This window comes from Doryrhamphus excisus, chromosome 11 (assembly GCF_030265055.1).
Source record: "Doryrhamphus excisus isolate RoL2022-K1 chromosome 11, RoL_Dexc_1.0, whole genome shotgun sequence".
In the NCBI taxonomy this organism is placed as follows: domain Eukaryota; kingdom Metazoa; phylum Chordata; class Actinopteri; order Syngnathiformes; family Syngnathidae; genus Doryrhamphus; species Doryrhamphus excisus.
Window position 1 is genome coordinate 18,327,473 of NC_080476.1, and position 21,538 is coordinate 18,349,010.

The window sequence follows — 21,538 nt, forward strand, 5'->3', positions numbered from 1 at the left end:
GTTGAATCCATTTAAATATTTGCCCAATCATAGGGACACGCCACCCTGCTGTGACAAGGCTTGAATTATAAAACATAACATTCCTAAACATATAAAAATGTTATTTGTAACATTAACATACAATTTGTTGAATTCCATTCAAATATTTGCCCAATCATAGGGTCACGCCACCCTGCTGTGACAAGGCTTGAATTATAAAACATAACATTCCTAAACATATAAAAATGTTATTTGTAACATTAACATACAATCTGTTGAATTCCATTCAAATATTTGCCCAATCATAGGGGCACGCCACCCTGCTGTGACAAGGCCTGAATTATAAAACATAACATTCCTAAACATATAAAAATGTTATTTGTAACATTAACATACAATTTGTTGAATTCCATTCAAATATTTGCTCAATCATGGATGCACGCAACCCTGCTGTGACAAGGCTTGAATTATAAAACATAACATTCCTAAACATATAAAAATGTTATTTGTAACATTAACATACAATCTGTTGAATTCCATTCAAATATTTGCCCAATCATAGGGGCACGCCACACTGCTGTGACAAGGCTTGAATTATAAAACATAACATTCCTAAACATATAAAAATGTTATTTGTAACATTAACATACAATTTGTTGAATTCCATTCAAATATTTGCCCAATCATAGGGGCACGCCACACTGGTGTGACAAGGCTTGAATTATAAAACATAACATTCCTAAACATACAAAAATGTTATTTGTAACATTAACATACAATTTGTTGAATTCCATTCAAATATTTTCCCAATCATGGATGCACGCAATCCTGCTGTGACAATGCTTGAATTATAAAACATAACATTCCTAAACATATAAAAACATGTTTTTTTGTTATTTGTAACATTAACATGGAATTTGTTGAATTCCATTCAAATATTTGCCCAATAATAGGGGCACGCCACCCTGCTGTGACAAGGCTTGAATTATAAAACATAACATTCCTAAACATATAAAAACATGTTTTTTTTTATTATTTATAACATTAACATGCAATTTTGTTGAATTCCATTAAAATATTTGCCCAATCATAGGGGCACGCCACACTGCTGTGACAAGGCTTGAATTATAAAACATAACATTCCTAAACATACAAAAACACGTTTTTATTATTTGTAACATTAACATGCAATTTGTTGAATTCCATTCAAATTTTTGCCCAATCATAGGGACACGCCATTCTGCTGTGACAAGGCTTGAATTATAAAACATAACATTCCCAAACATATAAAAACATGTTTTTTTTGTTATTTGTAACATTAACATGCAATTGGTTGAATTCCATTCAAATTTTTGCCCATTCATAGGGACACGCCACCCTGCTGTGACAAGGCTTGAATTATAAAACATAACATTCCTAAACATATAAAAACATGTTTTATTGTTTGTAACATTAACATGCAATTTGTTGAATTCCATTCAAATATTTGCCCAATCATAGGGGCACGCCACCCTGCCGTGACAAGGCTTGAATTATAAAACATAACATTCCTAAACATATAAAAATGTTATTTGTAACATTAACATACAATCTGTTGAATTCCATTCAAATATTTGCCCAATCATAGGGGCACGCCACACTGCTGTGACAAGGCTTGAATTATAAAACATAACATTCCTAAACATATAAAAACATGCTTTTTTTTAATTATTTATAACATTAACATGCAATTTTGTTGAATTCCATTCAAATATTTGCCAAATCATAGGGGCACGCCACCCTGCTGTGACAAGGCCTGAATTATAAAACATAACATTCCTAAACATATAAAAATGTTATTTGTAACATTAACATACAATTTGTTGAATTCCATTCAAATATTTGCCCAATCATAGTGGCATGCCACTTTGCTGTGACAAGGCTCGAATTATAAAACATAACATTCCTAAACATATAAAAACATGTTTTTTGTTATTTGTAACATTAACATGCAATTTGTTGAATTCCATTCAAATATTTGCTCAATCATAGGGGCACGCCACCCTGCTGTGACAAGGCTTGAATTATAAAACATAACATTCCTAAACATATAAAAACATGTTTTTATGTTATTTGTAACATTAACCTGCAATTTGTTGAATTCCATTCAAATATTTGCCCAATCATAGGGGCACGCCACCCTGCCGTGACAAGGCTTGAATTATAAAACATAACATTCCTAAACATATAAAAACATGTTTTTTTTTTGTTATTTGTAACATTAACATGCAATTGGTTGAATTCCATTCAAGTATGTATATTTGATATTGAACACTATTGCTGTGGTATATGGTACTGCCTTTTGTGAAATCAATGTGTTCGATTCCCCAGCTTCCCAGACATTGGCGCGATCCATTGCTGCGGTGACCCCGCCCCCTTTTTGGGCTACTAGGTTAATGTTGTTGATTTTTCTGAAGTCCATCAGTTTTTTAATGCTGATCAGCTCCTTCAGTTTGGGGGATGGAACTCATCAATTAAGTCATCCGATGGAGGAACTGGTTGGAGAGAAAGCCTGCGGTGTTTTGGCCCTCCACTGACATGCTCTGTGGGGTGGCCATCTGTCTTGAGCGGTTGGGTTAAGGTAGAGAGATATGGTCTAGGGACAGATGGCGGATATAGTATAGAGGTTTTTGGCCGACCTGGGGAGGGACGAGACAACAACGGCCAATAGCCCCCTTATGGCAGGAACCACAGAAGACCAGTTACACAGGAAGGAGCAGGGGAGTGGACAAATAGAGTGGATGCAGCTCTGTTAAATTAAATTAAATTAAATAAAATTAAATAAAATTAAATAAAATTAAATTAAAATAAATTAAATTAAATTAAAACAAAACAAAACAAAACAAAACAAAACAAAACAAAACAAAACAAAACAAAACAAAACAAAACAAAACAAAACAAAACAAAACAAAACAAACCTTAAACTATATTATGAAAGCAGGAAGTGAACAAATGTAACAGTTACTGATTGTAAAAGAACCAGATGGAGGGGTAGGATTTAATAAGCTTTGCTTCTTCCTACTCCTTTTGCACTCAATTGTAATCAGATGCATGTTCAAATGAAATAAAACCATTACCATTACCATTACTTTTATGGACAGAATGCAGTCACGGCGTTGGGGGGTTTAATTTAATTTAATTTAATTTAATTTAATTTAATTTAATTTAATTTAATTTAATTTAATTTAATTTAATTTAATTTAATTTAATTTAATTTAATTTAATTTAATTTAATTTAATTTTACTTTACTTTACTTTACTTTACTTTACTTTACTTTACTTTACTTTACTTTACTTTACTTTACTTTACTTTACTTTACTTTACTTTACTTTACTTTACTTTACTTTACTTTACTTTACTTTACTTTACTTTACTTAGCTTGGTTCCCAGTTCCACATGTCCAAAAGGAGTAGGAAGAAGCAAAGCTTATTAAATCCTACCCCTCCATCTGGTACTTTTACAATCAGTAACTGTTACATTTGTTCACTTCCTGCTTTCCATAATACAGTTTAAGTTTTTTTTCTTTTTTTAGTAATTTAATTTAATTTAATTTAATTTAATTTAATTTAATTTAATTTAATTTAATTTAATTTAATTTAATTTAATTTTATTTTATTTTATTTTATTTTATTTTATTTTATTTTATTTTATTTTATTTAATTTAATTTTATTTTATTTTATTTTATTTTATTTTATTTTATTTTATTTTATTTTATTTTATTTTATTTTATTTTATTTTATTTTATTTTATTTTATTTTATTTTATTTTATTTTATTTTATTTTATTTTATTTTATTTTAATTAAGCAGGAAGTGAACAAATTTAATAGTTACTGATTGTAAAAGTACCAGATGGAGGGGTAGGATTTAATTTAATTTAATTTAATTTAATTTAATTTAATTTAATTTAATTTAATTTAATTTAATTTAATTTAATTTAATTTAATTTAATTTAATTTAATTTAATTTAATTTAATTTAATTTAATTTAATTTAATTTAATTTAATTTAATTTAATTTAATTTAATTTAATTTAATTTCCAACAATCAGTTCTTCCATTCATTGATTCTTATGCTCCTTTTTAGGGTCCGTTTTTGATAAATGATACTTTTCATGTGCCGCAGGAAGCTCGTTAATGAGACTGCGACTTTCATCTTGAGAGATGAACCACGGTTCTACCTGAGCTAAGCGGCTTCATACGTACGTATGAACATGTCTACCGGAGCATGTGGCGACATGATGGGTGTCATTTATTAACACGGCCTTGCAGGTTGCGTAATTAGTGCGGGTCTGTTTGTGGTACCCATGCTGGCTATTAAAGCCATTAGCCATTCCTCATGGTGGGTATATCGCCAGATTATAGCCCCTGCCGTGAGACCGTTTAGAGGTCACATCCAGATGCACCCCCCCACCCCCCGCTTATTATGCTAGAGGCTGTGGGACTGCATGACTTGTTGACTACAGAGTATTCCTGCTTGGCGATGTATGTTTTAGCTAAATCAGGGGTCTCAAACACGCGGGCCAAATGTGGCCCGCAGGACACTAGTTTGAGGCCCGCGCAAGTTTGATATGGATGCTGTATGGTATCATGTACCCAGAAAAAAATATTACATTTTTTTAATGTTCATGTTAAAGCTTAAATAACTGTTAATAGTTATCCTCCCTATCCGTGTGGAAGTGGTAAGTTTTTGCCGATTTAAGTTGAAAGGAAATAACTTGAAGGCTACCGTTTAGGTCGCTAGCTGTCTAGTTTGCGAGTTAGCATGTGTCTCAAGACGCTGCAGTTGCGCAATATGTTGTAAATAAAAAAAAAAGTATAAATGTGACTATAGTCGTGTTTTGTCATGTCTACAGGGCTCTAATAATGCTTTGTTCATTTTTATGTGAAAAAAATAATTTGTCTACCCACCAACTATATGTGGTTTCTTAAGTTTTTATTATTTGGTGTTTTATTATTATTATTATTATATTTATTTATTACTGATTGATTGATTTTCTTTATTCTTGATTTATTTATTTTTCATTTTATTTTGTGTAGAAAAATAAAAAGTAAGATATTTGGGAACAGTGGAATGTTTTATCAGAGCTTTTATTGTAGAAAATTTGAGTTTTTTTTAGTTTATTTATTTATTTTTAGTTTATTTATTTTTTATTTTTTTTATTTTTTTTTTATTTTTTTGTTTTTAATAAATGCGTTTTTTTTTAAACCTGATGCGGCCCAGTCTCACCCAGACCCGAGCTCCAGTGGCCCCCAATTAAATTGAGTTTGAGACCCCTGAGCTAAATTCATCGGAGAAACAAGATCCAGGAACACCTGGGGACCGGGGGGAGGGGGGGGGCACATCTGCTTTTTAAACTTTGAAATTTATGCTGTCAATTACAGCAAAATTGCCGAACTCGAACATGTGCAGGAGACAACGAGGGGGGGGGGGTTGGTTAATAGATGTAACAGCAGGAGCATCCACAGGCGACCCGTGATGAGCAACGGGGTCGTATTTCTCCCGTGTGTCCGTATCGGCACCGTTCTGAGATTTATAAATTAAAAAAAAATTGATGTCAAGGTCAAAGGTCAATGGGATCCCAAAGCCGCACATAAAAATGGAGGAATCTCTCCTTTCGCTCGTTTCATCTCGGCTACGAGTTGTGATGACAAGCACAAGACGAGCATCCATGGTGGGATTATTTCTTTGTGGAGTTTTGAATTTAACGACATGCAGCTGGAGTATGATATGATATGATATATTAATGCACAGTTATGAAGTATGAATGAGTTATGAAGTAAAGCGTTACTGGTTGTTTGTCTATATGTGCCCTGTGATTGGCTGGCGATCAATAATAATAATAATAATAAAATAAATAATAAAATAATAATATTTTAATCATAATAGAAATAATATTATTTTCTTTTTATTATGTATATTATTTTTTATTATAATATTTTTATAATAACAAGCATTGAAATGTTCATCAAACAACCATCTTTGTCGATTTTTTGAAAAGAATTCGGCCGGAGAACCGGTGAAGAAAAGTTGGAAAAATATTAAATATTGAATATATATAATTTATATTAAATATATATAATTTATATTACATATATTTAATTTATATTAAATATATTCGATTTATATTAAATATTAAATATTAAATGTTAAATATTAAATGTTAAATATTAAATATTAAATATTAAATATTAAATATTAAATATTAAATATTAAATATTAAATATTAAATATTAAATATTACATGTTAAATGTTAAATGTTAAATGTTAAATGTTAAATGTTAAATGTTAAATGTTAAATATTAAATATTAAATACATGTCAATTAAGAGTATATTTCAAGTGAAAGCTGAAATAGATTTTAATGACATTTTTAATTTTTTTTATTTTATTTTATTATTTTTTATTTTATCTATTTTCCCCCTTATATATATATATATATATATATATATATATATATATATATATATATATATATATATATATATATATATATATATATATATATATATATATATATATATATATATATATATATATATATATATATATCATAAACATAAAATGCCAGACGTATTACTGGAAGTAAATAAATATGTAGAAAATAAACTGAATACATTTATTTAAAAGAAAATTAAGAGTATGATACAGAGTATGTTGATTATTTTTTATTGCTGATTTTTTTTACATTTTTTATTTTATTTTATTATTTTTTTATTGTATCTATTTTTCCCATATATATATATATATATATATATATATATAAACATTCACACATTCGTATTACTGAAAGTGTGAAGAAAATAAACTGAATATATTTATTTAAATGAAAATTAAGAGTATATTTCAAGTGAAAGCTGTAATAGATTTTAATGACATTTTAAATTTTTTTTATTTTATTTTATTATTTTTTATTTTATCTATTTTCCCCCTTATATTTATTTCATAAACATAAAATGCCAGATGTATTACTGAAAGTAAATAAGTGTGTAGAAAGTAAACTGAATACATTTATTTAAAAGAAAATTAAGAGTGGAAAGCTGAAATAGATTTTAATGATATTTTTAAATTATTTTATTTTATTATTTTTGATTTTATCCATTTTTCCCCTTATATAAGGCATGTCAAACTGCATGATCTAATTATAAAATACACTGAACACAAATGGATGGATGTGCCAATAAAAACAGCCATGGGCCGCAAATATTCTCCGGGCCACACTTTGGACACCCATGGTGTATGCAATGATGGGGGAAAATAAAAAAAAATATATAAATATCTAAAAATAATTGTTATATATAAAATATTTTTAAATATAAAAATATATTTAAAAAAATATATATATTTTTTTGTATTTATTAAAAAAAATATTTAAAATCCCTTTCAGCTCCCCCGTCGCGCCTCTAGGAGTCAGTAAGAACTTCCCGTTTGTCCTCCAAGCTCTCCCATCACTTCCTGTTTGGCCAAGCACTCACGGATCCTGACTTTCATCATCAAGCAGGGAAGCGCGGGGGCCACCCCAAACCCCCAACCCCCCCAAACCCCAAACGGAAGACACCCCGGAGTTTCACCACCGGAGGCCACTCTTTCGTATTCGTGGGAATTTTCCCGGAAAGTTTTCGTGTGGAAGCCTGGAGTTTCTGTCGCGTGTGACAAGTTATTGGTGTCGCCAGGAACTTTGTAAAGGTAAGTGCTTTGTTTCCAACACTATGTTTGCGACGCGTTCACTTTCATTTCGCTGGCACGTTTATTTCATTTGTAGTGTTAATTTATCGTTTATTTATATTAAATGCAGACTTTTACGAATAGTAGGCTGTTGTTACGTCACTACGAGACACTCGGTGTGTATTTTGTCTTAGGATTTGTGTTGAAATGTATATTTTATTCCACATACACACACAGAACATCCAAAAATCCGAACTAATAACATTATTATGTCTTTTAAAGCGAAGGGACGCCACTGTTTCATAATTTTAATAATCTGTAAAATAGAAATTAAATGCTGTAAGAATCGTGTCACTGAAGGGAGAATAATTCATAATAAAGTCATAAAATGTTCAATTCATGTGGTTATGTTATTGATATTGTATTTGTGCATGTTATTCATGCACGTATGTACTTCCTTTTTTCTTTGTTTCTCTTTATTTAATTTTCTCCCATTATTGCATACACAATGGGTGTCCAAAGTGTGGCTCAGAGGCTATTTGCGTTACATGGCTGTTTTTATTGACACATGCATACATTTGCGTTGAGTGTATTTTATAATTAGTTAATGCAGTTTGAAAACATTATTGTGGGCTGACCTTATGCAAATAAAAAAATATCTATAAATACAAGGGGAAAATAGATACAATAAAAAATTTATAAAATAAAAAAAATTAAAAATGTCATTAAAATCTATTTCAGCTTTCACTTGAAATATACTCTTAATTTTCTTTTAAATAAATATATTCAGTTTATTTTCCACACACTTTCAGTAATACGTCTGGCATTTTATGTTCATGAATGTTTATGATTATGATTTTTAAGCATAAAATGGCAAATTGAAAAGACACAAAGATGTTGCTATGTTGTATTCTATAAATTCTATAAATTTAAGAAAAGTTATTATATTGTAAATTTAGGCATATTATTTTTTAATAGAGCTGCACAATGGTGGAGTGGTTAAAATGTTGGCCACACAGTCAAGACAATTGGAAGACCTGAGTTGGATTCTCTGTGTGGAGTTTGCATGTTCTCCCCGTGTGTGTGTGTGTGGGGGGGGTTCCTCCGGGTACTCCGGGTATTCCGGTTTCCTCCCACATTCCAAAAACATGCTAGGTTAATTAGCGACTGCAAATTGTCCATAGGTATGAATGTGAGTGTGAATGGTTGTTTGTCTATATGTGCCCTGTGATTGGCTGGCAATCAAGAATAATAATAATTAAAAATAAATAAATAATAAATACATTTTGCAATTATTTAAAATAATTTAACATTTTATTACCACGGCGGATAATAAATAATAAATAATAAATAATAAATTATTTAAAATAAATTAATTTTGCAATTATTTAAAATAATTTAATATTTATTATTACAATTATTTAAAATATTTAATATTTAATATTTAATATTTAATATTTAATATTTAATATTCCGCCTCCCACCCGAAGACAGCTGGGATAGGCTCCAGCACCGCCCGCGACCCTCGTAAGGATAAACAGTAGAAAATGAATGAATGAATGAATGAATAAAAAATAATATTTTAATAATAATTAAAAAAAAATAATATTTTATTTTTATTATAATAGTTTAATAATAATTAAAATACTAATAATAATTTATTTTATTATAATAATTTAATAACAATTAAATATTAAATGTTAAATATTAAATATATTATTGCCCGCCTCCCGCCCAAAGACAGCTGGGATAGGCTCCAGCACTGCCCGCGACCCTCGTAAGGATAAGCAGTAGAAAATGAATGAATGAATAAAAAATAATATTTTAATAATACTAATAATAAAAAAAATAATATTTTATTTTTATTATAATAGTTTAATAATAATTAAAATAATAATAATAATTTATTTTATTATAATAATTTAATAACAATTAAATATTAAATGTTAAATATTAAATATATTATTGCCCGCCTCCCGCCCAAAGACAGCTGGGATAGGCTCCAGCACCCCCACGGCCCTCGTGAGGATAAGCAGTCGAAAATGAATGAATGAATGAAAATGAGGAAATGAGAAAATTTCCCATGTACTACTGCATTTCATTAGTACTTTATTCCTTCTAAAAATGTACATTTAGCAACCAGAAGCGTACATAGTGCATTGATAACAGAAAAAAACACATTAAAAATGGATGCATTGTATATTGGCCTTTAACTTATATAACTTATAAACTTATATATTGACAGGAAAGAGCTTGATTACTGACTATTTTTTATGTTTATATATTATCACACCATTGCTCCGTACTCGGTTAGTACAATAAAACAATAATATATTGACAGATATGAAACCTAAATTAAATATGCGTATTGGATTTCAAACAATTGTAACTCTTGTGTGGAGTTTTTCCTGTGGGAAGCGCTGGCTGATTCTCCGCGGCGGGAAACAAAAGCATCAATGTGTTGCCCGTCACACGCCGTCACACGCCGGAGAGGTCGGCTCTGTTCTGACCTTTCCTGAACGTTCCTATTCTCTGAGCCCGCGGCGTTCCGATATCCGCACTGGTCTGGCTGGTCTCACAATAGATGGGCCTGTGCTGCTGTATCAACAGTTAGTCCTCTTTTTCACCCCCCTTGCCCCCCCCCAGGTTGGAATCACATACTTGTGGGCCTGTAGTAATTACTGATCACATTTTTTTTTCTATAAGTGCAACTTTTTGCTGTCTTTTTTGGCATTTTTGCTGTTTTTTTATGGACTATATTTCCAATTATTGATATTATTTTCATTCATTTTCTACTGCTTATCCTCACAAGGGTCGCAAGGGGTGCTGGAGCCTATCCTAGCTGTCTTCAGGTGGTGGCCAGCCAATCACAGGGCACATATAGACAAACAACCATTCACACTCACATTCATACCTATGGATAATTTGGAGTCATGCTAATTAACCTAGCATGTTTTTTTCCGGGGTACTCCGGTTTCCTCCCACATTCCAAAAAAAAAAAACATGCTAGGTTAATTAGCGACTCCAAATTGTCCATAGGTATGAATGTGAGTGTGAATGGTTATTTGTCTATATGTGCCCTGTGATTGGCTGGTGATCAATAATATTATTTAACATTTAATATTTAATACATTTAATTCATTTAATGCATTTAATACATTTAATATTTAATACTTGATGTTTGATGTTTGATATTTAATACATTTAATACATTTAACATTTAATAGTTGATGTTTGATATTTGATACATTTAATATTTAATATTTAATATTTAATATTTAATATTTAATATTTAATATTTAATATTTAATATTTAATATTTAATATTTAATATTTAATATTTAATATTTCATACATTTAATATTTAATATTTAATATTTCATACATTTAATATTTAATATTTCATACATTTAATATTTCATACATTTAATATTTCATACATTTAATATTTCATATTTAATACATTTAACATTTAATATTTAATACTTGATGTTTGACATTTAATACATTTAATACATTTATCATTTAATATGTAAAATTTAATATTTAATATTTAATATTTAATATTTAATATTTAATATTTAATATTTAATATTTAATATTTAATATTTAATATTTAATATTTAATATTTAATATTTAATATTTAACACATTTAATAGTTGATGATGTTTGATATTTAATGTTTGATATTTAATGTTTGATATTTAATATTTAATATTTGATGTTTGATACATTTAAGATTTCATATTTCATACATTTAACATTTAATATTTAATACATTTAACATTTAATATTTAATACTTGATGTTTGCTATTGATACATTTAATACATTTATCATTTAATATGTAACATTTAATACATTTAACATTTAATAGTTGATGTTTGATATTTAATATTTATTATTTAATATTTAATACATTTAACATTTAACATTTAATATTTAATACATTTAACATTTAATACTTGATGTTTGCTATTAATACATTTAATACATTTAATACATTTATCATTTAATATGTAACATTTAATACATTTAACATTTAATAGTTGATGTTTAATATTTAATATTTAATACATTTAATACATTTAATACATTTAATACATTTAATACATTTAATACATTTAACAGATTTAACACATTTAATACATTTAATAGTTAATATTTAATCTCCCCCTTAAATAAATCTCGCTTGAACACAGCTGGGATAGGCTCCAGCACCCCTGCGATCCCCCGAAAATGACAGTTTTCATAAAATTCTGACTTTATTATTTATTTATTTATTATTATTATTTATTATTATTTATTATGAGTTAAATTGCAGCTTTTGTGTCTTAATATTTTGAGAGTTTTTGTTGTTGTCGTCGTCGTCGTTGTTGTTGTTGTTGTTGTTGTTGCTGCGGCTCGCTAAAGTATGTTTTTTTTCAAAACATCATGTATCAACGTATGACCAAAGGATCCATGAATCAGATAACATGTGATCTTGTGCAACATGCGAGTAGAATCCTACTTCGTGTTTCCACGTCATATTTCACTTCAATAATCTGTGTAACTTTACTTCAAAGTACTCGATGTATGGCCTTGTCATGCGTACCATGCATGCTGAGCAAATCACTTTATGATTTTGATCATTATTTACGTGCTGGTATGGTGCTGATTATATAAAGCATGAAAAAATATCATAAAACATAACTGCATGCCAGGAAAATGATACCGCGTTCAAATACTGTAAATCATGTGGTGAAGGAGTACGGATCTTATTATCCGGCTGAATACTCTCAGTACATGGAAACCGAAATATAACTGGTAACAGAAGTACCACATGTTAATTATTGTGGTTGTAGTTTTCAGTCTAGTACGCTCCACTATGTCATACTTACTTACTTTAATATACTTTTTGTAGTATAAATAAATATCTAAATATTTTTTAACCGGCGTTACCTCATTACCTCAGTTAGCGTACTCCCTGCTTTGCATGTTTTTGGTTAGCTGTGGAGGTTTTGTCTTGGTTTGAGTACATTTTTCATTTAGCGCGTGTTGTTGTCTTGTTATTAGCATGTTAGCTTTCTATCACATGGAAACAGGAACCCGGAATAAGATCCGTCGCTTGTCTTTGACGTCATCGGCAGTTTAAAAAAAAAATAAAAAAAATCAAAAATTTTAAGTTGAGCCTTAAAATTTTGATTAAATCTAGCAAATTATTTCAGGTAATTTATAGTTCAAATAAACAAATATTTTTGTTGTATCAAAAAATAGAACTCAAGTCATCTCAACTGACTTTTTATTTAGTCTAACTAATTAGCTCAAATAAATTAAAAAAAAAATCCAAGTTGACTCAACTTAAATTTTTTTTTAACTTCGCTGACTTAAATTTTTTTAATTAAATCTAGCAAATTATTTTAAGTAATTTCAACTCACAAATAAGTTTCTCCAACTTAAAAGATCAAGTTCACGTGACTTTTGGGAACTTTGGTTTTTAGGTCAAAAAAAACAAATATTTTTGTTGTATCAACAATAGAACTCAAAAAATCGAAGTATTTTTAAATGTATTTCAAAGTTTTTTCTACATGTAAAACTGTACTAAAACGATAAAATATGTGTTTTGTGTTAAGAGTTTTGGCTTCCTAGACCCGATTAATTAATTTACATTATTTCTTATGGGGAAAATAGATTTGGTCAGAGTGCGTTTTGGTTAGAGTCCATGATTGATAACCAAGAGCAGTTGAAAGATTGCAAGAATTTACATTTTGAACTCTTGGATCTTCAATCCCAGCCATTTATCAGATGCACTTGTGGACGTTTTTATGTTTTTTTTTTTATGAAAGTTACCTCTTATCGTGTACTTTTTGCGAAATTTTTTTTTTTTGGAGCAAGCATTCGGGATAAAAAAAAACATAGAAATATGTTTTTGTTACTCAAGTTTTTCCAACTTAAAAGATCAAGTTCACGTGACTTTTGGGAACTTTCTTTATTAGGTCAAATAAACAAATATTTGAAGTATTTTTACATGTATTTCAAAGTTTTTTCTAAACTGTACTAGAACGATAAAATATGTGTTTTGTGTTAAGAGTTTTGGCTTCCTAGACCCGATTAATTACTTTACATTATTTTTTATGGGGAAATAAGATTTGGTCAGAGTGCGTTTTGGTTAGAGTCCATGATTGATAACCAAGAGCAGTTGAAAGATTGCAAGAATTTACATTTTGAACTCTTGGATCTTCAATCCCAGCCATTTATCAGATGCACTTGTGGACGTTTTTATGTTTTTTTTTAATGGAAAGTTACCTCTTACTGTGTACTTTTTGCAAAAAAAAAACAACAAAATTTGAAGCAAGCATTCGGGATAAAAAAAACATAGAAATATTTTGTTACTCAAGTTTTTCTAACTTAAAATATCAAGTTCACGTGACTTTTGGGAACTTTCTTTATTAGGTCAAATAAACAAATATTTGAAGTATTTTTATATGTATTTCAAAGTTTTTTCTAAACTGTACTAGAACGATAAAATATGTGTTTTGTGTTAAGAGTTTTGGCTTCCTAGACCCGATTAATTACTTGACATTATTTTTTATGGGGAAATAAGATTTGGTCAGAGTGCGTTTTGGTTAGAGTCCATGATTGATAACCAAGAGCAGTTGAAAGATTGCAAGAATTTACATTTTGAACTCTTGGATCTTCAATCCCAGCCATTTATCAGATGTACTTGTGGACGTTTTTATGTTTTTTTTAATGAAAAGTTACCTCTTACTGTGTACTTTTTGCAAAAAAAACAAAACAAAATTTGGAGCAAGCATTCGGGATAAAAAAAACATAGAAATATTTTGTTACTCAAGTTTTTCCAACTTAAAAAATCAAGTTCATGTGACTTTTGGGAACTTTCTTTATTAGGTCAAATATACAAATATTTTTGTTGTATCAACAATAGAACTCAAAAAATCGAAGTATTTTTATATGTATTTCAAAGTTTTTTCTACATGTAAAACTGTACTAGAATGATAAAATATGTGTTTTGTGTTAAGAGTTTTGGCTTCCTATACCCGATTAATTACTTTACATTATTTCTTATGGGGAAATAAGATTTGGTCAGAGTGTGTTTTGGTTAGAGTCCATGATTGATAACCAAGAGCAGTTGAACGATTGCAAGAATTTACATTTTGAACTCTTGGATTTTAAATCCCAGCCATTTATCAGATGCACTTGTGGACTTTTTATGTTTTTTTTAATGAAAAGTTACCTGTTACTGTGTACTTTTTGCAAAAAAAAACCCAAAATTTGGAGCAAGCATTCGGGATAAAAAAAACATAGAAATATTTTGTTACTCAAGTTTTTCCAACTTAAAAAATCAAGTTCACGTGACTTTTGGGAACTTTCTTTATCAGGTCAAATAAACAAATATTTTTGTTGTATCAACAATAGAACTCAAAAAATTGAAGTATTTTTATATGTATTTCAAAGTTTTTTCTACATGTAAAACTGTAGTAGAACGATAAAATATGTGTTTTGTGTTAAGAGTTTTGGCTTCCTAGACCCGATTAATGACTTTACATTATTTTTTATGGGGAAATAAGATTTGGTCAGAGTGCGTTTTGGTTAGAATCCATGATTGATAACCAAGAGCAGTTGAAAGATTCCAAGAATTTACATTTTGCACTCTTCGATCTTCAATCCCAGCCATTTATCAGATGCACTTGTGGATGTTTTTATGTTTTTTTATGAAAAGTTACCTCTTACTGTGTACTTTTTGCAAAAAAAAACAACAAAATTTGAAGCAAGCATTCGGGATAAAAAAAAAAACATAGAAATATTTTGTTACTCAAGTTTCTCCAACTTAAAAGATCAAGTTCACGTGAACTTTGGGAACTTTCTTTATTAGGTCAAATAAACAAATATTTGAAGTATTTTTATATGTATTTCAAAGTTTTTTCTAAACTGTACTAGAACGATAAAATATGTGTTTTGTGTTAAGAGTTTTGGCTTCCTAGACCCGATTAATGACTTTACATTATTTTTTATGGGGAAATAAGATTTGGTCACAGTGCGTTTTGGTTAGAGTCCATGATTGATAACCAAGAGCAGTTTACAAGAATTTACATTTTGAACTCTTGGATCTTCAATCCCAGCCATTTATTAGATGTACTTGTGGATGTTTTTATGTTTTTTTTTTAATGAAAAGTTACCTCTTACTGTGTACTTTTTGCAAAAAAACAAAACAAAATTTGGAGCAAGCATTCGGGATAAAAAACAGAAATATGTTTTTGTTACTGAAGTTTCTCCAACTTAAAAGATCAAGTTCATGTGACTTTTGGGAACTTTCTTTATCAGGTCAAATAAACAAATATTTTTGAAGATTTGGTCAGAGTGCGTTTTGGTTAGAGTCCATGATTGATAACCAAGAGCAGTTGAAAGATTGCAAGAATTTACATTTTGAACTCTTGGATCTTCAACCCCAGCCATTTATCAGATGCACTTTTTATGTTTTTTTTTATGAAAAGTTACCTCTTACCGTGTACTTTTTGCGAAAAAAACATTTTTTTGGAGCAAGCATTCGGGATAAAAAAAAACATAGAAATATGTTTTTGTTACTCAATATTTTATCCTTTTTTTAAACTCTTAATGAATGTATGGACGCTCAAACAAAAAGTTTTTAAGTCCTTTCTGGTCTTTCCTAGTCTAGTTTCCCTGGTATGTACCTTAAGTGGTTAGTAAAAACCACCCCAGGAAAACCACTGGTACAATTGCCCATTTCTTTACATGGCACCAGACCTGGCTGGAGACATTTTGGGGGGACTGGTCGTCGATCTTCTTGACTCCAAATTGCTCCTGAAAGATTCTAAAAGAGTAATTTGCGGGCCGCCTTGAACCTCCTGTGATTAATTGGACACCGGGGAGCCTCATTGGGGAGGCAGAGCTGGCTCTCCTGCAGTTCGATGCCAGCGCCGTAATCAAAAGCACCTTTTGTGAGTTGAGTTTGTTTCTTCTCGGTCTGAGACCTCAAGTGAACTTTTGAAACATGACCCTCTGTGGTCTACGTTAGTACTCATTATGAGCTCAACTACTAGCATATCATGATTATTTTTTCATTGTACTTCTTTAAATAAGACAAAAAATTTGATGACTTCCCATTTAATTTATTTATTTTTTTCCACTAATTGAATTAAAATCTATCAATAGTGGAGGAAGTAAATCGATTGACTTTTTTGATCCTAAAGGAAATGCAAACATCCAGTCACATATAATATTATTAATATTAATAATAATCATTATCATTATGAATGAATGAATGAATTATCATGACCATTATCATTAATATTATATATATTAATATTATAGATACTATATATGAATTCATATTAATAAATTAATATATGTATATATATATATATACTATATATTAATATTTTAATATTAACATATATATTAATAATACAAGTATTTTTATAATACAATAATACAATAAAATAATAATGCTAATAATAATAAAAATAATTAATAATTAATTAATTAATAATAATAATAATAATAATAATCATCATCATCATCATCATTAATATCATATATATTAAATATTATATAATATTAATAAATAATAATACAATTGTTTTTATAATACAATAATAAGAAGATAATTAATAATACATTAATAATACATAGTAAAAAGAAGAAAAAATATAATAATAATCATCATCATCAGCATCATCATCATCATTAATGTATATATTAAATATTATATATATATATTAATAATACAATTGTTTTTATAATTCAATAAGAATATAATTAATAATACATTAATAATAAATTGTAAAAAGAAGAAATAATAATAATAATAATAATAATAATAATAATAATAATAATAATAATAATAATAATAATAATAATAATAATAATAATAATAATAATAATAATAATAATAATAATAATAATAACAATATAATAATAATCATCATCAATATTATATATATTAATATTATATATATATTAATAATACAATTGTTTTTATAATACAATAATAAGAATATCATTAATAATACATAGTAAAAAGAAAGAAAATATATTAAATAATAATAATAATAATAATACATTTTATTTTATAGTGCTTTTCAGAGTACTTTCAGGTGCTTTACAGTGGAAAAAGAAATACAAAATAAAGTTAAGTAGAAAAACAGAGTAAAAGATGCATTAAAATACAATATCTATACATTCACTCAGAGCTAAAACAAGGCTAAAAACAAGGCTAAAAACAAGGCTAAAGCGGGGCGGGGCACAGCAGTCCGGTATAAAAAGTTAGCATGCGGTGGGGTGGGGTCAAATAAAAGACATGTTTGCTATCAGGACCAACCATCAGCTGTTAACAGAAACACTCCATTTGTGTCCAAGTCATGCTGCCGGTCATTACTTTTTTATTTTTTTCCAATTTCTATTAAATGATTTAAACTGTGCGAGTCTCACCCGAGAGAGGAAGCGTGCAATGACTGACTTGTTTACTTACCTTCAGACGGCTGCAAGACTGCCCTTGGATGCTGCTATTTATTACCTCTGACGGCTCATTTAACCTTTTAGAGTCCCAAACCTGAATTTGAGGTGAATGTTTTTTTATCGCTGTGGTATTTTCAGCTTGTCAATTGTCTCGCCATGTTTTCACGTTGGAGCAGTATTGGGGGACGGAATCCTTATGTTGGACACCAGACACTTTTGCTTCTGCAGTGGTTTTATTTGCTGTGATATGTATTGGCGGTGTAAATCTTTCAAAATTCAGCCTGTTGAAGACGTTTAGTGAGCAACTTGTACTGTATAAGTAGAAGATTTTTAATATTAATATTTTCCCCATATTTTTCCCATGTGTGATTTTGTGTGTATATGGGGAAGAAATAATAATAATAATCAAAAGAAATAATAAAATACAATAATAATAGTAATAATAATTTGATTAAAACAATTGCAATCATCACAATTATGGTATCTTTAAATTTAAAATAAACTTTATAAATAAAAAATAAAAATTATAATAAATAATTTAATAATTAATTTATATAATGAATAATAATTAATAATGAATCACTCTGTTTATAGGTGTACATGTGCATTTTAGTTACAGTATATTATTGTATGTGTGATTTGTGTGTATATGGGGAAGAAATAATAATAGTAATAACCAAAAGAAATAATAAAATATAATAATAATAGTAATAATAGTTTTATTAAAACAATTGCAATTATCACAATTATGGTATCTTTTTAAATTTAAAATAAACTTTATAAATAAAAAATAAAAATTATAATAAATAATTTAATAATAAATTTATATAATAATAATAATTAATAATTAATCACTCTTTTTGTAGGCGTACATGTGCATTTTAGTTACAGTATATTCTATGCGTGATTTTGTGTGTATATGGGGAAGAAATAATAGTAATAATAATCAAAAGAAATAATAAAATATAATAGTTTTATTAAAACAATTGCAATTATCACAATTATGGTATCTTTTTAAATTTAAAATAAACTTTATAAATAAAAAATAAAAATATAATAAATAATAAATAATTAAATAATTAAATTATATAATAATAATAATAATAATAATAATAATAGTAATAATAATAATAATAATAATAATAATAATAATAATAATAATAATAATTAATCGCTCTGTTTGCAGGCATACATGTGCATTTTAGTTAAAGTATATTATTGTATTTGTGATTTTGTGTGGATATGGGGAAGAAATAATAATAACAATCAAAAGAAATAATAAAATATAATAATAGTAATAATAATTTTATTAAAATAATTGCAATTATTATTATGGTATATTTTTACATTTAAAATAAACTTTATAAATAAAACATAAAAATTATAATAAATAATAAATAATTTAGTAATCAAAGATTCATTTAATGTATTCAAATAATACTCTTTGAATAATATTTTTTCCACAAAAAAAATCCTCAAAATGACATCTACACCTTCGCCCTCATTAAAAGAAGAAAGAACAAACAACAACAACCACAAAAATCATATTTTGTCTCATATTACATTTGTGGGAAGTTATTACCTTTACAGTTTTTCACTTTCCCACATATGGAATAATTTCCTACAAATGTAATAGTTATTACATTTTTTACATGTTTACATTCACCCAAGATGATCATTACAACGTTTCATTAACAATATGATGAATCCAAATATTTTTAAATGAATTTTAGTCACTATTATTATTATTATTATTCCTATTGTGGTTGTGGTTTTTGACAGGCTTGTTTATATCCAAGGGGGTCCATCATGGACCTTTTATATCTCAGGATGCATTGTTATTTTTTGAATGTGGTAGTTTGTGAAGTAACGACGTCTTTTGATTGAGGGCGATGAACCAGATTATTGTCTCGGACGGCAGGCACTTTCTTTCATTGTTGCCACAAAATGAGATTCTCCAGCCAAGCAAGGACACCTCGACTCCTACGGGAGGGATTTTAACACCGCACAAGTTCACAATGTCGAGTGGAAGAGAAGAACGTTTTTGTTGTTGTACTCACTTTTTGTTACTTTTTTTTTTACTTAATGCAGACACAGGAGTAAAATCATCACTTAGCAACATTCAAAGGGTAGCTAAGAAATATACAAGACAAATCCAATAGGGTTTTATGTAAGAAAACAGCAATTACTTTAACTGTATTGTTACCAGTAGAACAGTTCATTGGTCAATGGCTGCCATGGTGACCTCTTTCAAAATAAAAGCTGCCTAGTGTCTTATAGTTTGATGTGTCTTATATATGTACTTATATATGTAGATCAGATGAACTCAGGCCCTGACTGCCGTCTTACACTCTCTTCACTCAGCTCAATTATTAGTTGTAGTGAGTTCCCAAGACCGGATCTTAACATGGGAGTAAAATCATCACTTAGCAACATTCAAAGGGTAGCTAAGAAATATATAAGACAAATCCAATAGGGTTTTATGTAAGAAAATAGTAATTACTTTAACTGTATTGTTGCCAGTAGAACAGTTCATTGGTCAATGGCTGCCATGGTGGCCTCTTTCAAAATAAAAGCTGCCTAGTGTCTTATAGTCCAGTGCGTCTTATGCCATTTTACACTCTCATTTCCTGCATGAAATTGGTCCTGCGGCAAGCCTCCCTGTCTAATTGTATATCAGAAGCACTTAGTACATCCAATTTGACTGTGAAGGACTTACGTGCCACATTGTCTCCGACTAAGTCATCAATAAAATGCATTCACAAAGTTTTTGAATTATTAGTATTCAAAGCAAAACAGTAATATAGCCAATAAACGGTGCCAGATGGTGTCCTGATAAGGGCAATTATGTGAGGAATTGGGTGCAGTATAATTGTTCCTGTGGCAATCAGCCACTGCTAGTCCTGTCATGATAACACCAATTATTATTCTCATACCAATTATTGCTGATTAATTTTATTATTGTCAACATTATTTTGACACAATTGTTTATTAATTTAATCATAATGTATGGCACGATAATGACACCAAAGCAATACACTTTAATTTTCGAAGATAATTTAATATTGTAATTATATTTTTTAAAATTATAATAAATAATTTAATAATAATAATAATTAACCGCTCTGTTTGTAGGTGTACATGTGCATTTTAGCTACAGTATATTATTGTATGTGTGATTTTTTGTGTATATGGGGAAGAAATAATAATAATAATAATAATCCAAAAAATTATAATAAATAATGTAATAATAATAATAATAATAATAATAATAATAATAATAATAATAATAATAATAATAATAATAATAATAATAATAATAATAATAATAATAATAATAATAATAATAATAATAATAATTAACCGCTCTGTTTTTAGGT

At 28.3% G+C, this 21,538-nt stretch overlaps 1 protein-coding gene across 2 annotated transcripts in view; it reads left to right on the plus strand.

Annotated features, from left to right (window-relative positions):
* tspan9a (tetraspanin 9a) overlaps window positions 1–21,538 on the plus strand; it is a 324,722-nt gene that overhangs the window by 52,661 nt on the left and 250,523 nt on the right. Inside the window, exon 1 of one of the 2 annotated variants that reach the window (XM_058086240.1) lies at window positions 7,474–7,703. The exons of the other annotated variant lie outside the window; for it this stretch is intronic. The gene's annotated coding sequence lies outside the window, so the exon portion shown is untranslated. Of the gene's footprint in view, window positions 1–7,473; window positions 7,704–21,538 lie in introns of those variants that run through there. 2 annotated transcript variants of the gene reach the window in all.